The sequence below is a fragment of the Pleurodeles waltl genome, chromosome 8 (genome assembly GCF_031143425.1).
Source record: "Pleurodeles waltl isolate 20211129_DDA chromosome 8, aPleWal1.hap1.20221129, whole genome shotgun sequence".
Lineage (NCBI taxonomy): Eukaryota > Metazoa > Chordata > Amphibia > Caudata > Salamandridae > Pleurodeles > Pleurodeles waltl.
The window spans coordinates 1,180,405,278-1,180,420,364 of record NC_090447.1 but is presented as its reverse complement, the minus strand read 5'-3'; the positions used below and the strand labels follow the sequence as shown (position 1 = coordinate 1,180,420,364).

The 15,087-nt window shown below is 47.3% G+C and overlaps 1 protein-coding gene across 2 annotated transcripts in view; it reads right to left on the bottom strand.

Annotated features, from left to right (window-relative positions):
- Window positions 1–15,087, bottom strand: part of ENOX1 (ecto-NOX disulfide-thiol exchanger 1) — a 2,146,160-nt gene that overhangs the window by 970,674 nt on the left and 1,160,399 nt on the right. The window lies entirely within an intron of this gene.

Sequence of the window (15,087 nt, the reverse complement as noted above, 5' to 3'; positions counted from 1 at the left end):
GCCTGTAAGTGGTTACCACTGTGTTCAGTGTTTGTACCGAGTTGGTGTGGTAAATTGGGTGTCTATGGGAGGGATCACCACCATGGTCATAATTTGGCGGTCATTACCGTTGCATTAACCCTGACGGTCAGAAGACCGCCAGGGTCATAATGACCACCATAGTGTATTAAATGTATGCCAGTAGTAATTATGTCTCTTATAGCCTGCTCTGGCATTGATCAATTTAAGCATAAATTAAACTTTGAACAAGGAACAGTACATTTTGCGTGCAATGTGTGAGTGAGGGAAGCGTAAAATGGGGTTTAGCACCCAGCAGTGTTTTAAAATGGCATCCTCGTGTCGTTAGTTTTTGTGTAATTTTAAGTCTTGAAACGAAATTGTCCATGTAGCACACATCTTTATCAAGTTAGTATTAAATTAGTGAAAATTGATGGCAATTACTTACACCTGTGAATATGTGGGAAAACGTTAGGGGTTTGTAATAGGATTACACAGGTTAACCAAGTGTAGTTCCTTGATATTTGCAAGATTGAGTACGGCCTTTCATGACTTGTGGTGCATGTGCATATTCCTCATACCACATTTGAGTTCCCAACCACTACTGCTAGGTATTCAAAAGCAGTTTATGCAATTAATGCTGAGGGCTAAATCTAGCACAGTGTTGGCAGCAGAATGGTTGAGGTGTCAACAGAATCTTAAAGTCATGGCTAGTGCATTACATTAGACTTAGTAACACCCAATATTTATAATTGGGTTCAATATGACACAACACACACATTGTTGTAGAAGTTTAGGTTGGGTCGAGGTATGTAACACAAGTCCCTGCAGTGCTACAGAGGGCACCAATTTAGCCTAATGTCAATAAATATATATGGGATATAGGAGACTCATGGGCTCCTCGTCACATTCTGCAGTGGGATGCCGCTATTTTGCGTTACAACACTGGCCGGGTTAACACTTCCATGAACAGAGTAATTTTTTGGCTAGCAGCATCATGTTTTCAGAGACAGACCTACCTTGAGATATTAATACTGCACCACTCCTCCATATGTTGAGCTGCTGAATGGTTGCTGTAAGAAATCGGGTTACTGGCTGAGGGGGTGAAATCTTTCTTGAGCAGCAACCAAAATTCTTCTCAGGGTGAAACCACAAGCAAATACTAAATTAACCTGTACACAACCCTCAAGTAGGCTGGCACAGGTCAGCAAGGCTTAACTCAGAGGTAATGAGCCCACAACAGAGTTAGAAAAGTAGAGTACATTTTAATAATTAATGAATAAAACAAGACCAAACTGACAAAAATCCAATGAGTAGAATTGGAGATATTCATTTACAGAGGTTTTAGTAGGAAAAGTGCTGCCTGTGGATATCGGTCATGACGGGACAGGACAAAGTCAAGCCACAAGTTCAGGCCGACTGTGATTGAGTGCTTGATGGCTACAGGGACATAGTTATTCTGGCTGAACAGAGTATCTTAAATCCTGGTTTATCAACTGTTGTGAGAATTTGTGTCGAAAATGCCAACACAGCCAAAGCGATGCATCAGTTTTAAGATATGGAGAGGTAGCAGTATGAGAGGTGGCTGTGTTGTCTTTGAAGATCCTGTTGAGGGCTTGCAATGCATAATATAGAGCTTCAGTTTCGACGAGCTCTAAAACTGCCATGCAGAGTCCAGTGTCAAATTCAATGTTGCCGTTCACGAGGGATGCAAGGATATGTGCTGAGGTTCCATTGCGCAGCAGTGATTCCAATGTGGAGATGGGCTGCAATGTAGTGCAGATCTTTGCGGTGATTCTGATCCATGTAGAAGCAGCGATGCGTTGGTTGTGCTTGGGGTTGCCCACTCAACAGAGAAGATGTGTTGGTTCTGCTGAATCCACAAAAGCTGGCAGAGCACGTTCGGCCTACTTCCAAGGGCCCAGGACTGGGATGGCACAACTTGGTAGACAGACAGACGTCAGAGTCCAGGAGCAAGAGCAAGATTATTGGAGCCTTCTGTCCCTCAAGACAGGAGGCCAGTCAACTAGCCTTTGGAGTCACTCCAGGGTTCTAGGTTCGAGAGATGCAGGTCTAGTCCTTCTCACCTAGGCATGAGGGTAGCAGGCAGCAGGTCAGCACAGCAAGGCAACAGTCTAGTGGGGGCAGTAGTACAGAAGAGTGGTAGTCCTAAAGCAGCACAGCAGTCCTTCTTGGCAGAGTATCCAGAGGTCCAGAAGAGTACTAAGACATCCATTTGGTGTCTGAGGTCCAGTATATATACCCAGTTATGCCTTTGAAGTGGGGGAGAAGCTTGAGGAGGTTTCCCCTTGAAGTCCATAGGCATCCTGCATCCTGCTTCCTTTTCCGGGGCTCCAGACTACATACAGAGGGTATGCAGCACTTTCTGTGGAGGCAGGGCACAGCCTACTTAAATTTAAGTAGGGCTGTGCCCTGCTTCTTCCTCCCATCCGGTCAGTGATGGCCCATACAGTCAGACTTAAACTCCCATTGTGGTTGGCTGTCTAGGAGGAATACGCAAAGCTGAGTCACACATACCAGGTCATGCAACCCAGAGACAGGCACCAAATGGCTAAGAAAAGAAAATGGCAACTTTCTAAAAGTGGCATTTTCAGAACTGTAATTTAAAATTCAACTTCACCATAAATTAGGATTTAAAATTAGGACTTTAGAGACACCAAACATGAACTGACTATCTCTTTCCATTTGGGAGTTAATAAGGCAAATCCATTACACACTGCACTCTGGGCTCTCCAGGGCCTACCCTATGGGTGACGTATATATTAGATAGGCAGGTGTGGGCATGGCAAAAGGTTTACTCTGCCAGGTGGAATGGTAGTTTAAACTGCACACACAGGCTCTGCAATGGTAGGACTAAGACATGTTTAAAGTGCTATTTAAGTGTATGCCACAACCAGTGCTGCAGGCCCAAAACTAGGATTGAATTTACAGGCTCTGGTCACATGTAGTGCCACTTTACTAGAGACCTACAAGTAAATTAAATATTTCAATTGGGTATAAGCCAATTGTACCATAATTTGGGGAAAGAGCACAAGCACTTTGGCACTGGTTCGCAGTGGTAAAGTGCGAAGAGTCTTAGGGCCAGCAAAAACAAAGTCAGCAAAAACAGGGGGTGTATAGGCATAAAGTTAGGGGGGAACCAAACCAAGGATGCCCCCACAGTCAGAGCAATTTGCCAATACCCTGATGTAAGATCAAAGGTAGTGAGGAACTTGGCTTCATCCAGCATGTCAATGAGCTCATCAGCTCCAGGAATGGGGTGTGCATCAGTCTTTGTGATGGAATTTAGTTTCCTGTGGTCCACACAGAACCTAAGTTCTGGAGTGATGCCCAGTGGTACAGCCTTTGGACCAGGGATTGTTGGTGGGCTCAATCACCCCTAACACCAACAACTTGGATACCTCTACCTTGATACTGGAAGTTACCTTGTTTGATAACCTGTAAATCTTATTTTTAACAGGTGGACTGTTTCCATTGTCAATGTCATGGATACACAGGTGTGTGAGTCCAACTCTGCTATTCTGGGTCAAGGGAGAGGTTGACGCTCTTCAATGACCCATTGTGCTCTTGGACAAACATGAGGTCAGGGAGAGGCTCGCTCTCCACTTTCACTTCTACATCTGTCACCAGGACCATGCTCACTTCGGACCTCTCGAAGTGTGGTTCAGGCGGTTCAAGTGGAGCACCCTTTAGGGATTTTATGTGTCTTTTTAGGTGTCTTGTAGTACACCAGGTAGGTGGACTCTCCCTTTCACTCCTTCAGCTCATTTCGAACAGTCTAGAGAACATGGAGAGCTCTGGGCCGCACAGGCACCTTTACCACCAATTTCCAGCCTAGTTGAAACTCAGAGTGGCCTGTCTAGTCATACCAGAGCTACATAACTTCTTGACTGGTCCCAAGATTGCCTTTTGCATTCTTCCTGAAGTGACATGCACTTTAGCACTGGTTAGCAGTGTCAACGTTTGCATAGTCCTAAGGCCAGATAAAATGAGGTCAGCAAAAAATAGAGGAGGAAACCAAAATGTTTGGGGGAGACCACCCTTAGGGTGACATGTCTAACAGTCACCATCTAAAAGAAACTGGAAAATAGATGAGAAACCCATGAAGCATAGTACGCTTATTACCCAATAATACCTGCAAACCTGCAAACATATTACATTGAAGTAGACACTAAAAATCTCTGCAACAGAGGAGGAGAATATTAAAGAAAAACTTGGTAAAAACACAGGATTTGTAGTGATTGGCACTGTAGTGCATGTGTGCAAATATGTGAGGGAGAGAAGATTAATACTACGCTCCTAAAGAGAAGGTCACATGGAGCTTTTACTGTGGTGTCCATACAGGTATGAAAACCAAGGACAGTGATAAAGTCCACCATGAGGGAAGCATCATCCATAAATGACATTGGTTTCTATGTACGTGCACCTATGTTGTCTGTATGGACATTCTATGAATGAGTTTAACCATATAAAAAGAACAGGTGAGTCTGCCTCTATGATTCTTGTATAGGTGCATGCACACTAACTGTCCAGCAGCAAGTAGCACATAGTTATTAATTTGTTTTTGATAACCAACTTTATATTGATTTATATATATAAAACAACATGTTACAGGCAGGAAGACACATTTCAGTATCTCAATATCGCATTCAAGCACAGATTCATGGGTTAACAGGTCTATTTCACACATGGGTCAAATAAAGTGGTCATGTTCAAGCAGGACCCAGGCATGCGTCCGAGATCTTGTGGTATTTACCCTCATACCCCCCTTGCCTGGTAGACAGGTTTCTCCATTTGGGGGCATCAGTCCATCCCCCTCATCCACTGCTGTAACAAGGGGGGGGGGCTTGGACGCCCAGTGCCCAGCAATGTCTCTTTTTGCAATAAGTAGGGCCGTACCCACAAGTGCTTGGGTCGCTTGGGAGCTCTCAATGCCCTCGATCACCCCCAGCAGAGACATTTTGGGGGAGGGCTCCAGGGTGAGGTTCAACAATGTGGAGAGTTTGTGAAGGATGTGTGCCCAGTATCACTGAATGTTGGGGTAGCACCATGCTACATGGAAGAAGTCTGCCGGTGAGTAGGTACATCTGTTGCAGCAAGGGTTCAATCTGATCCCAGCACGGAAAAGCCAGGCCAGAGTCAGGTAGGCACAGTGTATACAGTACATCTGCAACATATGCAGTCTGGCTGAAATTGCAAGAACACGCGGTGCCATCAGGGTGTCCCGCCAGTCCTTATCGTCTGGTGGGCCAGCCCAGGTTTCCCAGCAGCTCCATAGGGGTTGGAGAGGTGGCAAAGCGTTCAGTACAAGGGAGCGGTAAATCATGTGCCCTCAGTGCATGTCTCAGTTGTAAAAACGTGGAATTGTGTCTGGGTCAGTGGATATGTTTCTTGGAGTTGTTGGAAAGACATCATATGTGTGCCCTCCCAGATGTCTCCCACCACTGTGATGCCTATGGTGTCCCATCATGTAAAGCCCTCCAGATAGGCAAACTCCAATAACCAAGTTCCATGCCTTAGAGGGATAAGTTGGGTGATCCACCACACCACCCTGTCTGTCTTTGAGTCGCCCACCAACCATACAGGACCTGACTAGAGACTTCTGGCATGGTCTTGGGAATCGGACTTCCGTAGAGCAGGTCCATAAGATGTGAAAACCCCATTGTGTGAGTTCTAAGTGGTAGGTTGGATTGTCCCATCCCCCAGTGAGACATTCGTTGATAATGAGTTCCCAAGCGGCCAGTTAATAGGAATATAGATTAGACATAGCTAGACCGCCATCATATACACAGCGCTGGCATGTGTCCCAGGAAAGGTGCCGTCAGCCATTACGCTATATAAAGGAGCGAGTTGTAGTGTCCAACAATGGCGAGGGAGCCGGAGGGGAAGATTTTGAAGGACATATAGGAAGTGAGGCAGGACACGCATTTTATAGAGTGCTATGTGGCCCATGCTGTTTAGTGGCAGTGTCTGCCATTCACCAAGTCCCATTTTCACCTTATGGGTAAGAGGGGTGAGGTTGAGGGCCCAAGTCATTGTCGGGTCAAGGGCCGCTTTCATGCCAAGGTAAAAAAAGCTTAAGACCGGATAGGAATGTTAGTTTGCCAGTCAACTAGGTCGCGAGACTCAGAGAGAGGGACCATTGGAGATTTATTATAATTCGTCTTAAGGACTGAGGCATTTCCGAATATGTGCAGCAATTGGAGACACCTAGGTTTGCTAATCTCTGGCCGTGACAGGTAAAGCAGGACATCATTGGCGTAAATCGTGATGCAAGCCTTCTCCCCTCCCGCCCATTGCCAGCCTTATAGGAAGGCGTCTTGGTGAATCATTTGTGCGAGTGGTTTTATGGCTAGGGCAAAGAGGAGAGGGAACTGCCCTGTCTGGTGCCTCTCCTTACCGGGAAGACCTCCGAAAACAACCCATTTCCTAGGACATGGGCTGTCAGTGTTTGGTATAGTACCTGAACCATGTGTCAAAATGGGCACCCCAGGCCCGTTTCTGAAGAACAGGGTCCAGGTAGCCCCAGTCCACCATGTTGAATGCTTTTTTAAAATCAATTAGGAGGACCAGTGGGGAGGGGATCATATGTCTATATGCCAGGGCAGGCAACATGTAGCCTTTGCAGGCAATGTCTAGTGCTGCAGGATGGCATGGAACCGCATTGATCGGGATGGATCAGGTGAGGTAGAACTGTCCTTAGATGAATAGCCAGTATAAGGGTGTGGATTTTAATTTCACTGTTAGTTAGCGTTATCGACCAGTAGTCTACGCAGGACACAAAGGGGGCCGGGCCAAGGCAGTACCACTATAGTGGCCTGGTCCAACGCATGAGGGAAGGTGCCCTTCTCCAGGGCCTCTGTGTAGAGACAATGGAGCTGGGGCAATTGTATGTCACTGAATTTAAAAAAGTATTCTGACGGAGTCTGGGCCCTGGGGTTTGCCCGGTCTCAGTTTTGTGATAGCTTCCCCAATTTCCTTTATAGTTATGGAGTCATCAAGACTTTTACTAATGGCAGTTGAGAGGGTCGCCATGTCTATTTCATTTAACAGTGGCATCTGCTGTTCAATGGTGGGTCTGCGCGCCACAGTATATAGGACGGTATAATATCGTGCAAATATATCGGCTATGTCCTGGGGGGCTGGGTGGGCCATTCCGGAGTCGTCTGTTATCTTGGGGATCACCCGTCTCATCATTGGTCTGGTTGGTCAGTAAAGGAGCTTGCTGTTCTAGTCCCCCCAGCCATAAACCCAAGCTTGGGATGCCCGCCAAATTTGTTTTGCCTCCTCTAGGGAGTGGGTTCTGATTTCCTGTCTCACCATTTCTAGGGCTCGCTTATGCTTATCCTCTCCCGTCCTTATCACTTCGCACTCCAATTTGAGTGCCCGGGCCTCAAGAGACGTACTATGGGCCTGTTTCTCCTGTTCCCGCTGCCATAGAAGATGCTTTGCATGGCTACAAATTGTGGCCTTGCCCGCTGCCCACAGTGTGATATGAGATGAGATAATTCCCTTATTGTCACAGAAATAGTGTTCGATCTCTCTTGCAGAGGCCCATAGAATAGGCCTCATTCTGCAAAAACCATGCACTGAAACGTCACATAGGCCTCCGGCTCTGATCAGGGTGGTCAGGGAGATTGGAGCATGGTCGGAAGGCCGTGGGCGAGTATCTGGACTTGTATGACTAGGGAAAGGTCAGTGACAGGCATAAGAATCATGTCTATACGGGCTTTGGTGTTGTGTGCCGTTGAAGTGTGGGTGTATTGTTGCCGGCAAGGGTGCCATAGCCGCCATGTGTCGCAGAGGCCTGTACTCATCATCCATTTGATGAGGGATAGGGAGTGCCTGTGGCATGCATCTGACAGCGGGCCCGTAATGTCAAGGCTCAGGTCTAAGACCGAGTTCATATCTCCACCCATGACTGTAAATCCCATGGTCATCTGGGCTAGTAGGGCGGTGAGAGCGAGGAGAAACTTGTCGAACTCCGTTGTGGGGCATATTTACTGAGTAGATTTATTTTGTGCCTGCCTACCCAGCCCATCAGGGCTACAAACCTCCCCTGTTGGTCCATCCACGTCTGCTGTATCTCCAGGGGGTAGTCGCGCTGAAGAAGTATCGCTAACCCTCTGGTTCCCCCATGTGTTCCTTGAGTGGTAGACCTGGTCAAGGCCGTAGTGGGCCAAGAATGGGCATGTGGACCCCAATAGGTGTGTTTCCTGGAGAAGTAGGATAGAGGGGCGGAGGTGCTGCACATAGCTCAACACCACCATCCTTTTAATTTTGTCAAGGAGTCCGTTAACGTTCCACGAGACTACAGTGGTGGGCGCCATACAGTGCTGAGAAAAGGAGTATTTCCCAACAACACTCGTGCAGCTGGGGATACAAGACATTCATCTGGGTGGGCCATTGTGAGCAGTGGACCCTGTATATGTGTAGTGTCTAAGCGACTTGAGTGTCTCTTCCCATTTGTGACATCCAGGTGTAAAAGGTATAAAACAAGCAACAGTATAGTAATTCAGCCGTACATTGTTAAATACCTCCCAACTTGAAGAAGCATCTGTTGCCCCCTTAAAGGCCCCAACAAAACCCAAGGAAAAGTAAGGTAAACCTCGGTGGTGTGGAGTGGTAGACCCCTCCAGTGAGTAGGATCTCATATGTGCTTCACTGATGGACCCATGCAGGGCCCACCTTCATCTTGCGGGATAGTCAAATGGGTGGAGTTTGACTCAGTCTTTCTTCTTCCGGAGTCACCCGCCACAGGGGTGCCGATTCATGAGAGGTCTCTTCCCATCGCAGGGGCGAGGGTGAGGAGGGTCCCGCCCCAAGAGATTGTGAAGCCCACCGGAACTGGTGTCTTCTGTTATGGGAGCCAGCAGGGGAGCGCCTGGGACGACCGTATTCCCTCAAGTCTGTCCAAGACGCATCGGCCGTCGCCCGCCAGGAGGGAGCGGAGGTCCTGCAGCACCCCATCGGAGCGGTTGTTCTTCCATCGCCCACCCCCAGTCCACCTCTGGCGTGTCAAAAAAGTGTGTCTTGTCCGCATGTAGTACTTAAGGCGGGCTGGGAAGAGAAGCATATATTTTAGGTGTAGCACCTAATATGCGACAGTTGTATCTAGTTCAGTGGAGCACCACTAGGGCCCAGTCTCCATTCACCAGGCCTCCACGGGTCTTGATTCTATAGTGTATGGTCTCTCAAGGCTATGCATCCATTGGGACCCAGGAAGCGGGCTGCAAGCGGTAGAGGGTCAATGGACAAGCCGGACAGGCACCAAGCAGTTCTTCTCCTGTATTTCTACAGGCCTAGGAATGTCTTGTCGGGCCCAGGGCTGGTGCATCCCAAAGATTCAGGCCCAGTCGTGTATTTCAAGCCTTCATTGCGGCCCGGGCCACGTCAGTGCAGTGGCCCCCATAGGCCACGGGCCTTGCCCATAGCGCCTCCATGCCCCTAAAAGCACCAGGGGGATCGGCAGCACCTCCACTTGAGCCGACCAGGGAGGCCATCACTCCCCTGCGTCACCGCCGGGCCCCTCGGTTACAAGGCTAGGCAGAGTGGAGGGGCGAGGCAGCCCTCCCCATGAGCCAGTGGCTGCAGGAGCTCCCCAGACCAGATCGCAGCCGTTGCAATTGGTGAACTCACATCACAGCCGTCAGCAGCCTCGAGCAGATGTTCAGGATGTCATCCAGGCTAAGCAGCCGGCCCGCGTTCCTCTGTGGGTATACCCGCAGCACCACCAATCTAGGCGGGGGCTGGGCAGACACCAGTGTCCTCCAGCCATGGGCACTCCAGCGTCCAGCCACGAAGCGTCGGAATCCTCTGGGCAGCACTGCCCAGGCCTAGCGTGTGCCCGCCATCCTGTGTGTCTGTCGTCTGGGTCCCTCCGGCAGCCTGTCTGTTCTGTCTGGTGGAGGGTCAGCAACGCCTCTCAGTTCAGTCTGGGGCTCCCCTGCAGCCAGATGAGGGCCCTGGCACTGGTCCGGTGGGTCCCCATGTGGCGTGGATGGCGGCGGATGACAGAGGGGTCCGGAGCACTCTCAGAGTGTGACCGCCATCTTGATACACTAAGCCACGCCTCCGCACAGAGTTGTTTATTTAAGCCAGAGTATGAATGTGGGTAAGTCACCATGTTTCTCAGTTAGGTGCATGCCAGAATGTGTAGGGGAAAACAAATGCTCAGTTTGGTTTGGGCCACTGGCTGTAGTGTAGGTATGTGCTTTATTGGACAGGGTAGGAAATAAGATCAAATGCATAGAGGTCCACCAATTTATTAAACTTTGAGCATTGGCAGAAGTGCCATGTGGAGTGAGTGGCACCCTGTAGCCTGGACAGCACTGCGATTCCCTGTAAGAGGAGGTATGACAGCTTAAAACAAGGAGTGAAACAGTGAGCTTCACCATGAAAACAAACATCTGCACTTGGCTCTGGTGCTCTTGGTGTTCATTGACAATGCAGAAGGCAAGAGCATACAGTGCACTCCCTTATGAATAGAGGATCTCTAGTGGCATACACTGTGCCTCCCAAGCAAAGAAGGAAGTGCACTTCGGGTCAATTACATAGGTGCAGCTGCTGGTAATGGTGCCATAGAAAGGATATAGAATACTTTGTTCTTTATATATACCTTCATCAGTCTAGTAATAATGACAGGTCTTATTATCCCATGGCTCACTACTATTTGTTTCCTCAAACTGAGCAAAATGAGAGCCTATGTTGGCCCACTGGAATCCAAAACTGTTATGTTTTGGCAACTCCTAGATATCCTCAGGTTGATGCATTAGCCTGCTGAGTTAAAACACCAAGGTCACCAGCACCTAAAGGCCAGTGTTGGCTGTCATTATCTTTCCTCAACAATCATCTCCAATTCTGAAGAGAGAGGGAACTGGCTGGCGTCCACCATCTGCTGCTGACACAGGCTCCATCTATGCAAACCAGTATAATGAGGCAGTGAAGAGAAATCTTGTCTACAAACCCCAGAGGAGTTATCTTCTGAGATGCTCAACCTTACAATGAACACAGTGGCACAGGCACTCATTGTCATACACTGACAGCTTCTCACCCATGGGTACTTTCATACAAAAGCCCTTTAAAAGGAAAGTTATGATATTTCATTATTTTTCTTATTCTTTTCTATAACAAATATAGTTTTAGGTGAAATTTGATCTCCCACCCACACTCTGGAAAAATGAAAGCATTACCACCAGGTTCAGGAGATAATTTTTTTCCCAATCTGACATATGGCGTGTGCACTATGTGTGTGAATCTTGCTATCTCTCAAACTACGCCTACAAAACGAAGTGTATAATTTTCCTGTTCAAACACTTCCAGAACTGCCCCACCTCACATTCATATTTATGCTTAATTTGAGGTGGTGGTTGCCGGTGGGGGGCACCAGCGCTTTTGTTTAAGGTCCAGAACTAAGTTTCCACATCAGACATTTAATGAGGAAGAGAGGGAAAAACACACAAAGCAGAAAGACGATGCAAGAGAAAGACAGAAAAACTGTTATAAAGGGGGAAAGCAGGAACCCGCAAGAGTGAGATAATGGGGCAGGGAGTGTCTGGTAGTGGAGTAAGAGGTCTGAGGTGAATTGAAGCTTTGGGTAGCGGCACTCATTTATTTACAAATTCAGCACTGCAATGTTGTCCTTGCATGCTTCTAGGTTCTAACAAAATGGGTGCCTGAGACTTACAGTACTGACCACTTTATATACTTCCTTAAAATATTGTTGTTCAGAGATTTTCACTTTGGATATGTGTTTTTGCATCATTAGAGAAGTAATTTTGCTTAGAGGTTTTAGACATTGCTAAACTGAAATCATTGCGTGCTCTTTTAAGCTAAAGGAAACTGGCAAACCTACAAGAGTCTTGGGATGAACCATTCATTATACGTTGTCAATAAATGAGAACATTTAATTTGCCTCCTTGTCTGTTTGGGATGAGAAATAGCGGCATTGTGGCTACTCTGACTGAAGGTGCAGACATCAATGACAATTATGCATTTAATGTATGCTGCTTAACTTAAGTATATTAGTAAAATCTTTAATGATTACGGATCAGTGTAATGTCAAATTAGCATGCATGAGCTCTAACATATATTTTCCTTGTGCGTAATACTACTAGAAAAGTATCTTACTTTGGTGTTTGGTCTCCTCTCAGTGACTAGCAGCCTCCACAGACATTTATTTTGCCACCATAGCTCATAAAACTGTTTTTCTTAGAACAGAAAGTGAGCCAAATAATTGAGAGTCACATGATTTGCACTGGTCCAATCTTGGATTCTGAAGCAACAAATACAAGAGATACCTAGGATGAAAAGTGACAGCTTTGTGTTCATAGTACTTAGCAAATGTCAGGACTGGTGACAGGAAAAACAGACTAGTGAAGGTGTTCATCCCCAAAGCAACTCTGATAATAGTGGAGTATAGGTAGTATTAGTTTAACACACACACACATTTTGCACAGATGCAAAACACACAGCAAACTTTATGTCATAGTGTAAGAAGAGGATGACATGGTAAAATGTACTTTGGTTCTTTTTTATACCTATTTTAACATCTGCATGGTATTTTAATAAATCTGGGACACCCCCATTCATCACCCTTCAAAAAGGAAGGATTACAGGCAAGTGCCAGCTGAAAACCTTTAATTTGGCAAATAATGAGAGGTCACCTGTTCTGCTTGTGGATTAACTATGTCATCGTGCTCATTGTCCTGTGTTGAATTGTGCCTATTTATCCATCATAAGAAGAATGGAAGGGTCATGGAGTAATTCCCGATTCCCCTGTGAGTACCCTTTTTAAGTAGGGGATAATCCAACATATATGAATCAAGCTGCCCGCTCGACTAAAATAATACAACAAATAAGGTGTGCGATTGAGTTCTCTAATGGATACCTTGAGGTCATTTTGATTAGGGACTAACTGCCTGGCTCACTCAGTCAACTGTCTTTGTCAGCAAAGTCTGAAATAAGTAGGAATCTTCATTTTCTTACACTCTCCCCTCAGTTATCCAACATTATTGTTTCTGTTCTCCTCACTCTTCCGCTCTTTATCTCAGTCTGTCATCTCTTCACTTTTCCCCTCACTCTTCATTCTCCCTGCTTTTCTTCATCTCTCCTCATAGCACTGCCATCTCTCCACTTTGCTCTGCTTCTTCCCATAAGCTAGTTTGGTCCTTTCTATCTTTTCTGAGTGACTGTGAGTTAACATCTAGTAGTTATTTGACCCTCGTTTTGAGTTTAATGACCTAGGCCTCCAAATCAACTAAGTGATTGCACTACTGAATATTGACACCAAGAGTATGAAGTTAGAAGAATACAGAGGATAGAAAATCGAAAGGCAATTGTGTGTAGGGAAGTGTTACATCTGGCACCCTTGAAGTAGTTTCCCCTGACCTTGTGTCTTCTGACCTGTTTTTCAGACTTCACTTTTGCTGGATTTAGGATTCTGTGGACCTTACCACATGCCCCCTGAGCCCCTCCCACTCCAGAACTTACTTAATGGAAGTCAATGTGTGACCATGCTGCCGGCGCACCAAAGGGAAGCCCATCTGCACCTCTCTGCACCTGGACTGCGCCCAGTGCCAAGACGCCTGGTCCTCCTACCATCTGCCACTACTCCCCAGACGACCTCCTGGTTGTCAACACCGGATGCCAAGACTCTCGCTGCTGCACAGTGTCTCTGCACTTTGTCAAAGGACCTTTCGCCTGCCACCACTGCCGCTTCTCCTGCCTCACAGGACCACACAAACAGCCCATCACCACTACCTTCCAGAAGGCCACCACCAAACTGGAGCTGTTACACTGTGTTAGAAATGGGGTTTCTGGTTGGCTAGTTTATGCACCCAAGCCAGGAAGAACCCACCCACTCTAGTCAGGGCAAGAGAGTTACACATCCTAGATAAGCCCTGCTCACCCCCTTGGTAGTTTGGCACGAACAGTCAGGCCTATCCCAGAGGCAATGTGTAAAACGTTTGCACAACATACACAACACGTAACTCACTATCTCTACCACAAAGGAAATACAACACCAAGTTATATCAAAATAATCTGTATTGTACACAACGTAATTATTAGACCAACCACAACATGTCAGTAATACCTTACTACTCAAGCAGATGTCAGAACATTACACAATAGTTACGCTGCAGAACCAGCAGTAGTCACACATAACACACAGGTTACTTATTATTCTGCAACATAAGCAGTAGTCAGGAATCACATTACGAAATAAATGCACTTGTCTTTAAAGTATCATCAATGCCGATACCAAGAGCATTATAAAACATATGGCAAGTCATAAAAACACATCAGCGTGTCATAAATATAAAAGGAACATCTGCACATATATGTAGCACTTCATAACATAAGCAGGTTAACATATACGTCATTAAAGTCCATACCAGGAAAATAAGAACTGCGTTCGTCCTTTCAAAAAATGCCTGTTTTATGAAGAGACAGCACCTCTAGTGCCATGAAGTACCATAAGGGGGACCCCGGTGCTCCTCTGTGTGAAAACAGGGTCCTTGTGATGATTTGGGGGAGGGGGATGGCACGCACCCTCTCATGTTTTTATAACAGGCCCCTCCTGGGGTCTGCAATCTCTGGGGGCCCTCCTGGGTCTCAACTGGCCCTCCAGCGGTGGGGGGGGGGGGGCAAAGCCAGCAAACAACAAGGGGACCCAGCGGCAACCAGGAACCCCCAGGCCAAAGAACTGGAGCTTTCTGCTCCTGAGGCAGTGACCGGGAGGGAGGGGGACTCACCCTCACCTTCCCCCGCGCCATGCTCTCTGTGCGTCCTTGGGGTTCAAGAGGGGCCTCCGATGAGGCACCTCTCCCTCCCAGGGTCGTCAGAAACCCACTCGCCCACACCAGACCTGCTGCGCTAGTGTAGAGCCGGCTCCCGGGTCACAGCGGTGGAATCGGCCTAAGTGTGGGCCTGCTGGTGCCCTGGGGGTGCTCCTCAGAGCGTACCTCGCACCGATAGGAGCGCGCTCGCTCCTCTCTTACTTTCTTCGTGTTCTCCCCATGCCCCGGGGGCAACGACCACCGCTATTCACCTGCGCATTGCATAAAC